The 15,093-nt window shown below is 37.8% G+C and overlaps 1 protein-coding gene and 1 long non-coding RNA gene across 8 annotated transcripts in view; one reads left to right on the top strand and one right to left on the bottom strand.

The window, feature by feature from the left end:
• Positions 1-15,093, bottom strand: part of DLG2 (discs large MAGUK scaffold protein 2) — a 2,166,350-nt gene that overhangs the window by 1,817,633 nt on the left and 333,624 nt on the right. The gene's annotated exons all lie outside the window — the stretch shown is intronic.
• On the top strand, positions 5,084-10,565 carry LOC108582188. The gene is made up of 3 exons (XR_001895402.2): positions 5,084-5,167; positions 9,851-10,017; positions 10,482-10,565. It is a non-coding gene; the product is annotated as an uncharacterized LOC108582188 (long non-coding RNA).

Here is a 15,093-nt window from a genome sequence, read left to right as displayed (position 1 = left end):
TAAAATGAAATTTCCTGGGATCCATATCAAAGATGCTGAATCAGAATTATTGGGTGTAAGATGCAAGACTGTACATTTTTAGCAAACATCTTAGGTAACACAAAAAATTTCTGTCTCTAAAACTTTATTATTTCAGGTGATTACCAGTATGAGAGGATTTCTCTACCACAGTTCCAGAATGCCTAAGTTCACCTGCTTATGCTGGTTAGGCTCAGAAAGTCTAGATAAGTCCTGGTGCTCTACACTAGAAGAAAATACCTTTTGTCTAGCATTTCTGCTTCTTTCACAATGACAAAACTGCATAAAAACCCCTTTCTCAAATACCCCATTGTTAAGTGAAGCACCGGTATACTGAAAAAACAAAAACACTGCCAAATGTAACCAGGGAGATTTTCAAAGGAACAAATTAGAACATCTAGAAATATTACATGTAATCATTAAAGTTAAAAATTCATTGGACTAGTTAAACAGAAGATTGTACATAGCTGCAGAAATAATTAATAATGTGGAAGACAGTGCTAATATAAAAACTTACCCAGAATGCAGCTCAGAGTAACAAAGTAATAAGAAATACAACAGGGAGACAAGAAAGGTATAGTATATTCAACTATCTAAAGGAAAGAAGAGCAAGAATAAAGGAGAGGCAATATTTAAAGAGTTAATAGTAGAGAATGTTTTCCATAAATGCATCTTAAATAAAAATTATATTTTATTGTTAACTCTAGGGAAAAAAAGGGAAATCCATAAGGAGTATTCTGTAAGACAACAAATAGTAGCAACCAAGTAACACAAGAAAAACATAAATCAAAAGAATCTAACAATAAATTAAAAGGGAATCCATTTGGCCTCAATACTTGGAACAGCATTTAAGTACAAATCATTTTGTCTCCAGCTTTACAGTATTCAATTATGATAATGTTTTCACAGTTACTTAAATCAGTCTTTTCTTTCCCACCCACTTCACCCACTTCAGTGTGGTTAGGTCATTCATCTGTAATACAAGTAGTTTCATTTCTTAGTATTCATATTCCATTGTGGGTTCAATCTATACCCTGGTTAGTTTTGTTTAGTTTGGGGGTGTGCGAAGGGTATCTGAAATACTACTATGGTAATATTTCCATATTACCAGATTATTTGAAAAGATGTACTCAGATAAGTTTATCACACCCTGCTACCTAAAGCCCATTGCATCACTTCCTTCCATCCCTTTCCCACCCACCCTCTGTGTATAACAAATTTATCTAGTTTCAGATTCATCCTACCTGTATTCCCTTCACACAAATAAGCAGACATCTGTGTATTTTTAGATCCCCTTATTTCTTACATAAAGAGTAGAATCTTATATTTTTCTTTTGAGCTTTGCTTTTTTAATTTGACAGTGTGTTCTGAAAATGATACCACATCAGTCTTTAGAGATCTTCCCTATTCTTTTTTAACAGATGTACAGTACGCCATGTGGACTTGCCATAGCTTATTTAGTTGCTCTCCTATATATGAACATGTAAGTTGTTTGCAATTTTTTATAATTAGAAACCATGCTATAATGAATAATCTTCTGCATATATATTTTTGCTTTATTGGAGTTATCCCTTTAGGATACATTGCTACAAGAAGGATTACTGGACTGAAAGGTAAATGCACCTGTAATTTTTGGTATTTTTTTGGTAATTTTTGGTAAATGCACCTGTAATTGACTGAATATTGTCAATTTTCCCTCCAGAAGGGTTATATCAATTTGCATTAACATCAGCAATGTATGAAAATTTCTGTTTCTGTACAGTCTTGCAAATAGAATGTGTTATTTTTTATAAGGGAAAAAATGGTGTCTCAGGGCTGTTTACATTTGTATTTCTCGAAATGAAAGTGAATTTGAGCATTTGTTCATATATTTCTGTGCCATTTTTATTTCTTGTGAATTGTCTGTTCTTATATTTCTCAAAAAAATTGTATTGGCTTTTCAGTCATTTGTCCCTCAGTCTTTAATGGTTCTTTATATACTAAGAATATTAGCCCTTTGTGGGCTAATATCCAGAGTCTACAAAGAACTCAAACAAATTTACAAGAAAAAAACAACCCCATCAAAAAGTGGGCAAAGGATACGAACAGACACTTCTCAGAAGAAGACATCTATGAAACCAACAGACACATGAAAAAATGCTCATCATCACTGGTCATCAGAGAAATGCAAATCAAAACCACAATGAGATACCACTTCATGCCAGTTAGAATGACAATCATTAAAAAGTCAGGAAACAACAAATGCTGGAGGGGATGTGGAGAAATAGGAATGCTTTTACACTGTTGGTGCCAGTGTAAACTAGTTCAATCATTGTGGAAGACAGTATGGCGATTCCTCAAGGATCTAGAACTGGAAATACCATTTGACCCAGCCATCCCATTACTGGGTATATACCCAAAGGATTATAAATCATGCCGCTATAAGGACACACGCACACATATGTTTATTGTGGCACTATTCACAGTAGTAAAGACTTGGAACCAACTCAAATGTCCATTAATGACAGACTGATTAAGAAAATGTGGCACATATACACCATGGAATACTATGCAGCTATAAAAAAAAGATGAGTTCATGTCATTTACAGGGACATGGATAAAGCTGGAAAACATCATTCTCAGCGAACTATCACAAGGACAGAAAACCAAACACCACATGTTTTCATTCATAGGTGGGAAATGAACAATGAAATCACTTGGACACAGGGTGGGGAACATCATACACCTGAGCCTGTTGAGGGGTGGGGGACTGGGGGAGGGATAGCATTAGGAGAAATACTTAATGTAAATGATGAGTTGATGGGTGCAGCAAACCAACATGGCACATGTATACCTATGTATCAAAACTGCACATTGTGCATATGTACCCTAGAACTTAAAGTATAATGATTTTTAAAAAGGTAAAAAAAAAAAAAAAGAATATTAGCCCTTTGTCTGTGGTACAGGTTGTGAGTGTTTTATTTATGTGTCAGATGTCCTTAATTTTGTTTATGGTGTTAGTTGTCATGCAATTGGTAGTCGAATTTATGAATCTTTTCTTTCATTTTCTCTAGAATTTGAGTCATAGTAGAAAGCATTTCCCTAGATCAAGATGAAAGAGGAATTCATGCACATTTCATTGTTTTACTTATAGAATTTCATTTCTTATATTTAGATCCCAATTTGGAGTTAACTTTTGTGTATGATGTGAGATATGGATCTAATTTTGTGTTTTTCAAATTGTTACACAGTTATCTCAGAACCATTTATTAATGGTTGACTGAATTATACTTGACTGAATTCTTTTCTTGTTGAATTAGTTTTATCATTGATTCTCTGGGGTAGGAGGTATGAAAATTTTTGTGGGGTTTTTTTTTCGTTTGTTTGAGACTGAGTCTCGCTCTGTCACCCAGGCTGGAGAGCAGTAGCAAGATCTCAGTTCACTACAAGCTCCGCCTCCTGGGTTCACGCCATTGTCCTGCCTCAGCCTCCTGAGTAGCTGGGACTGCAGGCGCCTGCCAATACTCCTGGCTAATTTTTTTTTATATCTTTAGTAGAGACAGGGTTTCACCATGTTAGCCAGGATGGTCTCGATCTCCTGACCTCATGATCCGCCCGCCTTGGCCTCCCAAAGTGCTGGGATTACAGGCGTGAGCCACCGCACCCAGCTGAGGTATGAAAATGTTATGTAACAGTGTATCATATGTGAGTAAAGACAGTTTTATTGCTTCACCCGTTCTTGTGCCTCCAATTGATTTATCTTGCCTAATTGTATTGGCTGATTAATCTAGTACAATGTTTAATAGTAGTGAAGATAGTTGGCATCCATACCTTAGTCCTGATCTCAGTAAAACTGCCACTAGTGTTTCCTGATTTTAAAACATACTTGTTTTAGGACAAAAGTACAATCATGCATCATTTAACAATGAGGATACATTCTGAGAAATGTGTCATTAGGTGATTTCATCATTGTATAAAAATCATAGAGTGTGCTTACACAAACCTAGATGACAAAGCCTGCTATACACTCACACTATATGGTGTAGTTTATTGCTCCTAGTCTACAAACCTGTACAGCATGTTATTGTACTGAATACTGTAGGCAATTATAGCACAATTATAAGTATTTATGTATCTATAAATACAAAAGATACAATAAACATATGGCATAAAAGATAACAAATGAGATATCTGTATAAGGCACTCACCAGGAATGGAGCTTGTGGGACTCTGATGAGTCAATGAGTGCATGCGAAGGTCTAGGACATTACTATACACCACTGAAGACATTATAAACACTGTAAACTTTAGTTACACTAAATTTATATTTAAAATATTTTTCTTTCTTCAATAATAAATTAGCATTAGCTTACTATAACTTTTTTGCTTTATCATCTTTCTAATTTTTTAATATTTTTATTCTGTTGTAATAATACTAGCTTAAAATGCAAACACATTGTAAAGTGTTTGACTTTAGACAAAACAACATATTTTCTTTCTTTATATCCTTGTTTGATAAGACTTTTTCTATCTTTTTTTTTCACTTTTTAAACTTTTTGTTAAAAACTAGGAAACAAACACACATATTAGCCTAGGCCTATACGAGGTCAGGATCATCAATGTCACTGTCTTCCACCTGCATATTTTGCCCCACTGGAAGGTGTTCAGGGGCAATAACATACATGGAGCTGTCATCTGCTTTGATAATAATGCCTTCTTCTAGAATACCTTTCTGAAGGAACTGCCTGAGACCCTTTTCCAGGTAACTATGCTTTTATATAAGTCAAAGGAGTACACTCTAAAAAATGACTAAAAGTTTAGTACAGTAAACACATAAACCAGTAACACATTCATTTATTATCATTATCAAGTACTATGTGCTGTGCATAATTGTATGTGCTAGACTTTTATACAACTAGCAGCATAGTAGGTTTGTTTATACCAGTATCACCACAAACACATGAGTAATGCATTGTACTATGACATAACAACAGCTACTATGTCACTAAATGACAGAAATTTTTCAGCTCCTTTATGATATTATGGGACCACCATCATGTAAGTACTCCGGCATCTAACAAAACATCACTAGGCAGCACATGACTATTATATTTTTTATCATCTTGAGAAATTATTCCTATTTCCTTGAGTGTTTTCATTATAAATTGATGTAAGTTTTTATGAAAGGTTTGTTCAGGTTTGTTTATATGGAAAAATTATATTTTCCACCTAGATTTATTAATGTGGTATATAATAGTAATGGATTTCCTTGCATTCCTAGAATAAATCCCATTTGGTTCATAGTGTATTATTTTCTTAATATGGTATTAAATTCTGCTCGCTAATACTTTGTTTAGAATTTTTGCATCAATATTCATTAGAGATATAGAGCTATAGTTTTCTATCTTTGTGCTAGTTTTATCTGAATTAGGTGTCTGTGTTATATTTCCTTCCTTTTCAATGCTCTGCAATAATTTATAGAGCATTGAAACTATCTGGTCTTTGAAAATTGAGTAGAATTCCTTTGTGAAACCATTTGGGCCTGGTGTTTTCTTTTTGCTTTTTTGTCAAGTAGTTCCTTAATAACTTTATCTCTTCTTCTGTTAAAGCTGGTTAACTCTAACAGGGTCAGGCTTGATGACTTATACTTCTCTAGGAAATTTTCCCTTTCATCCAGATTTTCAAAATTGTCTGAGTCTGTCTCTGTAAGATGAGTCTGTTCTCTAAATCATGGGCCTAGTTATTTAAATGAGGGAGACTTCAAAATATCTTTCCTATACTCATGTTCTGATCTACCCAGGTAATTTTATAATATTTTCAGACTTAGGATGGATTTAATCTTCTAAGTGGTTGCTCTCTCTCTCTGACTCCCTCTTCAGTGTCCATCACTTGTCTCCTAGTGCTTTTTCTTGGGTGCCTTTGCTTCCAGCAAAGTGGGTGGCAGGGGTGGGATTTTGTGGGCCCCTGGTGCCAAAATTACTTTGTTTTCTCTTTTTACTCACAGTGTCTAAATAATAGCATTTGTAAGACAGAAAAGTAAATATACAGAATATATACATTGAAATAAACACCTTGTCTAATATTTTATATTAAAATAATTATTATATAACATATAATAAAGTAATAATACTTAATATGTGTATGTAAGGTATGTAATAAAGTAACTACATACATGTATAATATATGTAATATGTAGAAATATACTAACACATATGTATCTAATGGACTTTTTTAATCTACTATGACTGTGTCCTCAGTTGGCTCTCTAAAAAGTAATTTCCCCTAAATTTCATGCTGTTTCATAATGTGAGTTTTTTAGTTACTGTTCTCTACCTTTATATATCAATAAATTTTCCTTTCCTCTAATATACAGTCTATATTCAAATTGCCCTAATTGTCCCAAAAATGTCATTTGAATGGCTTTGTCCAAATCAGTATAGAACCCAGGTTTATGTATTACATTTGGTTATAATGTCCATTAAGTGTTCTTTAAAGCCAACACAATTCCATTATTCCCCATTTTTTCCCAGGAGACAGACTAGATGAAGAGACAAAACTAGTAGCCCTTCGGTGTGTCTTACCTCCTGAATTTGTCTAACTGCTACCATAGAGTGACCCTGAGCTTGTGTACTCTCTCCCCTATATTTCCTCTTAGTTTATCCCTTCCTAAACTAGATGGTGAACGTTTAATGGTCCAGGATTGTGACCTGTTCATTTTTGTATTTCCAGATTTAATACTATGCCTGACTCATGGTCAAGTTTTAGTGTTTTCTTTTAAAAAATTAAGTATATATTGAATAAACCTATGAAAGAGCAGTCATTCCTAAAGTTAACAGCAAGCCTTGGCATTTTTCTCAGCTTACTATGACCTAAAAAGTTCACTTATATGTGCACACGTTATCTCTCTCACACACACACACATGCACACATGCACATATATACACATACACACTAATAAATATCATTTGAAAGTACAAAAAGAGAGTGATGATATATGGTTTTTGAGGAAGGTGGAACCTGATAGAGCAGCGAGGAAAACCTTCTGAAGTGGAATGATAATGACAGTGATTATATAGTGTAAATGTTGCTATTAGGTGAGGAACAGGGAGTGTTTTCATGGCAAATGGGCTTTGAGCATAAATGTTTCCAGAAATCATACATCATTTCAGCAAAGAAAATTAGGATACAGATGCAGAATGGAAGTAATAAGCCACTTTATCACAGATTTGAAAAGGCAAACGTGAAGGAAGTTAATTTTTAAAAATAATAATACCAGTAACTTATTTTATAAATATACCAGGCAGACTAGTAAGCACCCAAAATAATCATCTTGAGGCCTGATTCTAGTTCTCCCCCAATTGTGTGTTACTTTCAATAAAGCATTTTACTTCTTTGTGCCTCAGTCCATCTATAAAATGCAAATAATACTTGCTATTGTCTTAACTAGACCTGTTGGTTTCCTGAATCTGATCAGTCTCATCAACCAAGACAATGAAAGGAAGGTCTTCTTATGGGGCATCTTTGTCTTAGGCCCCAGTTCTTAGCTTCTGAGCTTCATCATTTCTATGAGACTTTCTCAGGTGACTCATAGAGATTGTCCCTAATTGCCATCTCAAAAACTCTAGGCTTAGTTTTGTTACAGGAATTAGAGGGCTCTTTAGAGCCTAATGACAGACAGAGGCAGAAATAAAGCCCAACATAAAGATACATGAAATTCATTTCAATAGAATTTATATGATAACTACTTCATATAAATAATTTATTATATAAATTCTATTCTCTTGCCCATGAGATATAACATGACTAGGCTCTCTGAACTTTTATTCAGCAAAAACTGTTTCCACTGTAGTTTCTTTTATTTCCTATTTAGGTTATATTTTGCAATATTTCCTATTCTAATAAGACACTATACAAAGTATAGTGATCTACCATTTTGATTGTATTTTCATAATTTCTCAAACTGCCTTCCAGGTGTTTCATTATGGATCCCACAGGCTATATTTTATAACTTGATTGATTTGTTTCTTATTTTTATTCAGTATTGCTGAGTTGGATTTCCCTTAAACATATCATTGTATGTTTTTCAATTCCTGCTTACTCTTGTTTTTTTCAAACTTCATTACTTCATTACAGAATTTATTTTAAATCTTAAAGAAAATAAAAAGTTGATGGTAACACTGTATGCTATATACTGTTCAAGACAGAGCAATAAAGTTCAAATCAAATACATAATTTTAAACAAAAAATCAGCTAAGTAGAATAGATAGTAACTCAATATGGTTGGTTTCTATACTCCAGAAAGTCAAGTAAATCCAATGTCTTCCATTATATCAAGAGTAAGAAAGCACATTGAGGGTTGAAGTACAAAAGCCAACACTGCAAAAATCTCAAATCATTATGCACACGGTTTCTTCATTATAGTTATAAATCGTACTAAATATCGACAAAATTCATCTTGGAAGTTTCATAAGGATCATTCCTTAGAAAGATACAGTAATCAATAGCTTTTGTGGAAGTATGGCATGTCCTGGTGCTCCTTGGTGCACAATATTGCTTAATTCCCCAAAGGGAGACGCCCCCCACTCCCCAATTCAAAAGAACGGGCAAGTACATAGGGTGTGACTTGACAGGGACTTTAAGAAGAAAAGGAAATTTACAGGCCGAGGCGGGTGGATCACGAGGTCAGGAGATCGAGACTATCCTGGCTAACATGGTGAAACCCCGTCTCTACTAAAAATACAAAAAACTAGCTGGGCGTGGTGGCGGGCGCCTGTAGTCCCAGCTACTTGGGAGGCTGAGGTGGGAGAATGGCGTGAACCCGGGAGGCGGAGCTTGCAGTGAGCCGAGATCAGACCACTGCACTCCAGCCTGGGAGACACAGCGAGACTCCATCTCAAAAGAAAAAAAAAAAGAAAAGGAAATTTACACATTGTTGAACCACTACCAGATATCAAGTAGTACATAGTTTTACAAATATTTTTTATTTTGAATTTCATAACAACGCTGTAAGAAATCTGAGACATGGAGAAGTTAAGGAATTTGCATGATATCATACACCTAGCAGAAATGGAACTAGGATTCAAATTAGGTCTGGTAAGTCCATGATCCTTTCACTGGGCCATACTGCGTGGCTACAAGACCCTTCATATTCCCATAAAATATATCCTCAACTGGTCTGCCTGAAAAAGCAGCAAACATCCCTCTTTCATCCCTCTTTCTACTTGCCTGAAATTATTACCCCCATTAGCCTGATAATAGGATCAAGAAGACAGGTTTTAGAAAAATTGCCATTGAGAATTGTTACCCCAAAGAGCACAGCTGCACGCCTTTTTGTTGCCGTCTCCAGATCAAAAGTTAGTTGGTCACATATGATAACTATTCCTTTAAAAAAAACAAACACCAAATCTGGTTTGTGTGCTTTGACAGATGAGATTCATGGTGTTACAGGGAAGGGGTCCCTATCCAGAACCCAAGAGAGGGTTCTTGGATTTCGCACAAGAAAGAATTCAGGGCAAGTCCACAGTGCAAAGTAAAAGCAAGTTTATTAAGAAAGTAAAGTGGTGAAAGAACAGCTACTCTGTAGACAGAGTAGGACACTCCTGAAAGTCAGAGGAGGAACGCATCTACCCTAGGTACAATGCTTGTATATATGAGGAGATGGGCTCTGCTACAAGGGTTTGTGATAAAGGATTAATTTTCTTAATTACCATATTTTGCAATAACCGATATTATTGTCTTTAAAGCAAAATTAAGAATGCCTTTGTTCTCCAGAAATCAGAATACCTGGACACTCCCAAATCTGGGTCTGTTTAGTAAGCATTATTAATTTGTTCCCTTAACCGAAAACATCTAGAGGGAAGAAATGCCTAACTTTCCGAGAATGCAGCCCAGCAAATCCCAGCTTCATTTTCCTAGCCCTCATTCAAAATGGAGTTGCTCTGGTTCAAACGCCTCTGACAATAGGACTGCAATAAGATATTAAAAACAGTAAGGGACGTCACAAAGAGAGGGCAAATAAAGGTGAGTCATCCATTCCCTTAACAGGTGGGAGGCAGGAAGTAGTCAATGAGTGGAGAAGGCAGACTGAGGGTCAGGATTTGTAGAAAGGGGTTGTAGGCAAAAGGACAGATCCAGGAAATATGGAAGCTCTGGCCAAGGATCAGGATAAAGACTTCACAGAAGTAGAGAAAGGGATCATAGGAGGGACATAAAAGGAAAGAGCAACCACACATAAAAAGGAATTTCAGATCACCACTGCTCACCTCAAAACAGCCATTCCAAAAGTCAAAGAAACAATGTAGATGTACATATGCATAATGTATATATTCTTGTTCTACTTTGCCACTTTTGGGGGTGCAGAAAATAATCACCCAAAATATGAAATTTGGGCATGCTGAGTGCTTTTGAAAACCAAAAGGCCTCAGAAATTAGTCTCAAAATCATGTTCCCCCTAACCTTGTCTTGTTTCTCTCCCTGAAACACAGGAAGCGTCTCTCTCTAGAATTTTCTAATCTGGCCAAGAAAGCTTCTTGCTAAAAGAAACACAAGTGCCTTCTATCCACTCTCTGTTATCTGACTGCAGAAAAGAAAACAAGAATGCAACCAGACCTGGATGGACTTTTTCGCAAGATAATGCCTGCCTGTTGGGCTCGTTCAAATTCCAAAGAGAATTATTTACAAATTAATTTCTGTCTCCCTGGTCCATTCATTCTTTCCAGTAATCATTTACTGTGCCTCAAAAACCTGTCACATTTCCCCTTTCCTCTGTCCCCTATATAAGAGGGTATATAAGCTTCTGTACTCTACTGGGGGATTGAGATAATCACCATGAACTCCCCCATGTATGTTAATTATTCTGCATGCCTTTTTTTCCTATTGCTCTGCCTTTTGTCAATGGAATTTTTAGCGAAACTTCAGAGGGAAAAGGGGAAGTTTTCCCATGGTTCCTACATAACTATTGACTTTTTTCCCCCATCAAGGGCATGGTACACTAAGAGGCACTCTTTTTTTTTTTTTTTTTTTTTTAGACCAAATCTTACTCTGTCAGGCTGGAGTGCAGAGGTGCAATCTCGACTCATTGCAGCCTCGACCTCCTGGGCTTAAGCAAGCCTCTCACCTCAGCCTCCCAAGTAGTTGGGACTACAGACCCATGCCACCACACCTAACTTTATTTTATTTTATTTTATTTTATTTTATTTTATTTTATTTTATTTATTTATTTTTGAGACAGAGTCTCGCTCTGTTGCCAGGCTGGAGTGGAGTGCAGTGGCACAATCTTGGCTCACTGCAACTTCCATCTCTCAGGTTAAAGCGATTCTTCTTCTTCAGCCTCCCAAATAGCTGGGACTACAGGTATGTGCCACTATGCCCAGCTAATTTTTGTACTTTTTAGTAGAGACAGGGTTTCCCCATGTTGGCCAAGATGGTCTCAATCTCTTTTTTTGAGACAGAGTCTCACTCTGTCATGAGGCTGGAGTACAGTGGCATGATCTCAGCCCAGTGCAACCTCAGCCTCCCAGGTTCAAGTGATTCTTCAGCCTCAGCCTCCCAAGTAGCTGGGACTACAGGCGTGTACCACCACACCCAGCTAATATTTGTACTTTCTTAGTAGAGATGGGCTTTCATCATGTTGGCCAACATGGTCTCAATCTCCCGACCTCGTGATCGGCCTGCCTCGACCTCTCGAAGTGCTGGGATTACAGGCGTAAGCCACCATGCCTAACATAAGAAGCATCCTGAATTTATGATCAGAGTTATACCAAGGCGTTTAGCAGCCCAACCGGCATTTTAAATTCAATGTCCCAAACTGAAGTTATTATCTCTTTCCCCGCTCCATGATCACCCCAAAACAGCAACCTAACCTTCCTATACTTTCCTTTCCTTGGAGATAAAATTATCATTGAATAATGCAGGCCAGAAATTTAGGATTCATTCCAGACTCTTTTCTCTACCTCACATTTACATCCAGTCAATCACTAAGTTCTGTCAATTATATCTCTAAGCATCTCTCCAGTCATCCCTTCATCTCCATCCCCATTAGTACATCTTGATTCAAACTCTCATTATTTTTCATTTAAATTTTAACACTGCTGACAGTATTCTTTCTAACATGCAAATTTGATTAATTTACTTCCCTGTTTAAAAATCATTGAGTTGCTCATGTAAACCAAAAATAAAATTCTTAAGCACCCCAACCAACTGAATGGACTCCTCCTCTCAGCCAAGGGCATTCCAAGTTAACTGAAACACCAGTTCAGGCTATGATTGGAATGGGTGGTTGGACATGCCTCATTATATCTTTCTTTCTTTGGAATTCAGGTTCAAATGACCAGCATTAACATTAAAACAGAGACCTTAACACGGACAGAGTAGACTCTTTGTAGCAATAAAATACAAGCATGACAGATAGCAGACTCTGAAAGAAACACCAAAAGAAACACTAAGTGCCTTCTATCCACTCCCTGTTACCTCATTATTTATAGCAGAAAAGAAAATAAAGAATGCAACCACATCTGGATGGACTTTTTTTATTATTATTATACTCTAAGTTCTACGATACACGTGCACAATGTACAGGTTTGATACGTAGGTATACATATGCCATGTTGGTTTGCTGCACCCAACTACTCATCCTTTACATTAGGTATTTCTCCTAATGATATCATTCCCCCAGCTCCCTAACCCCCAACAGGCCCCAGTGTGTGATGTTCCCCTCCCTGTGTCCAAGGGATCTCATTGTTCAATTCCAACCTGTAAGTGAGAACATGTGGTGTTTGGTTTTCTGTCCTTGTGAGTTTGCAGAGAATGATGGTTTCCAGCTTAATCCATGTCCCTGTAAAGGACATGAACTCATCCTTTTTTATAGCTGCATAGTATTCCATGGTGTATATGTGCCACATTTTCTTAATCCAGTCTGTCACTGATGGACATTTGGGTTGGTTCCAAGTCTTTGCTATTGTGAATAGTGCCGCAATAAACATGTGTCTTAACTCATTTCAGTATTAACTCAAAAGTCCGCAGTCCAAAGTCTCATCTGAGACAAGGCAAGTTTCTTCCACCTATGAGCCAGTAAAATCAAACACAAGTTAGTTTCTTCTAGATACAATGGGGATATAGGCATTGAGTAAATACACCTGTTCCAAATGGGAGAAATTGACCAAAACAAGGGGGCTACAGGCCCCATACCAGTTTGAAATCCAACAGGGCACTCATTAAATCTTAAAACCCCAAAATGATCTCTTTTGACTCTATGTCTCACAACTGGGGAACACTGATGCAAGGGGCAGGCTCCCATGGTCTTAGGTAGCTCCTTCATGGGGTGGCATTGAGTGTCTGCAGCTTTTCCAGGCACATGGTGCAAGCTGTCAGTGGATCTACCATTCTGGGGTCTGGAGGATGGTGGCCCTCTTTTCATAGCTCCACTGGGTAGTGCCCCAGTGGGGAATCTTTGTGGGGGCTCCAATCCCACATTTCCCTTCTGAACTGCCCTAGCAGAGGTTCTCTGAGGGCTCTGCTCCTGCAGCTGACTTCTGTCTGGATATGCAGGTGTTTCCATACATCCTCTGAAATCTAGGCAGAGGCTCCCAAACCTCAGTTCTTGTCTTCTGTATGCCTGCAGGCCCAACACCACATAGAAGTCACCAAGACTTGGGGCTTGCACCCTCTGAAGCAATGGCCTGAGCTGTACCTTCTGGAAAGCTCTGCAAAAACTGGAAGCATTCCCTTTGCAAATTGGCACAACACAAGGATGCCCTCTCTCACTACTACTACTCAACATAGTGTTGGAAATTCTAGCCAGGGCAATCAGGCAAGAGCAAGAAATAAAGAGTATTCAATTAGGAAATGAGGAAGTTAAATTGTCCCTGTTTGCAGATGACATGATTGTATATTTAGAAAACCCCATCGTCTCAGCCCAAAATCTCCTTAAGCTGATAAGCAACTTCAGCAAAGCCTCAGGATACAAAATCAATGTGCAAAAATCACAAGCATTCCTATACACCATTAACAAATCAACAGAGAGCCAAATCATGAGTGAACTCCCATTCACAATTGCTTCAAAGAGAATAACATACCTAGGAATCCAACTTACAAGGGATGTGAAGGACCTCTTCAAGGAGAACTACAAACCACTGCTCAGTGAAGTAAAAGAGGACACAATATCTTCTTTTGAGAAATTTTTGACCGCATAAATGTCTTCTTTTGAAAAGCTCTGACACTTCTCAAAAGAAGACATTTATGCAGCCAACAAACATATGAAAAAAAGCTCATCATCACTGGTCTTTAGAGAAATGCAAATCAAAACCACAATGAGATACCATCTCACACCAGTTAGAATGGTGATCATTAAAAAGTCAGGAAACAGCAGATGCTGGAGAGGATGTGGAGAAATAGGAATGCTTTTACACTGTTGATGGGAGTATAAGTTAGTTCCACCATTGTGGAAGATGTTTGCGTGAGGGAGAAGGGACAAGATGGAGGAAGGTGAACAAGATGGAGCAGTCCCGGTTGTTTCCGGGTTCTTCATCACAGATTTTCCCCCACCTGGGAAAAATTCCCACGCCCAGGAAAAGAACCAAATCAACTGAGCATGCACAGAGTGACGTCAAGCCGGGGACATTGAAATTCAAGAAGCCACTCCTACACACATGCCCCAAACTCCTCCCCTTCCAGCTCCCAGGCATAAAAGTCCGCTGCCGGTAAGCGCCGATGTGACTTCTTCGGCCCCCGCGTTCGTGGACCAGGGAACCTCACCCTAGAGCCGGCGTGACTTCCCTGGCCCCCCAACACCTGAGGACCAGAGAACCTCGCCCAAGAGTGTGCGCATATTTGCAATAAAAGACTGCCGCTTTCTTATGTACTTTGGCCTCATGTTTAATTATTTAGCTCTCCTAAATTAAATGAAACAAAACAGTTTGTGCCGAAACCTGGGACAGGAGGAGACCCTTCCTCAACATCTCCTAGGGGTCTAACGAACCTCCTCCCCAGCGAACCGGCTCCCAACCCAACCAGCCACCAACACCGAACAAGTGTTCCAGCTTTCCACTGGTGCCGCTCTGAGAATTTCTTCTTCGGTGAGTACTCCCCTTTGTTAACCAT

This window comes from Papio anubis, chromosome 12 (assembly GCF_008728515.1).
Source record: "Papio anubis isolate 15944 chromosome 12, Panubis1.0, whole genome shotgun sequence".
In the NCBI taxonomy this organism is placed as follows: Eukaryota; Metazoa; Chordata; class Mammalia; order Primates; family Cercopithecidae; genus Papio; species Papio anubis.
This window is presented reverse-complemented; position numbering and strand designations above follow the sequence as displayed.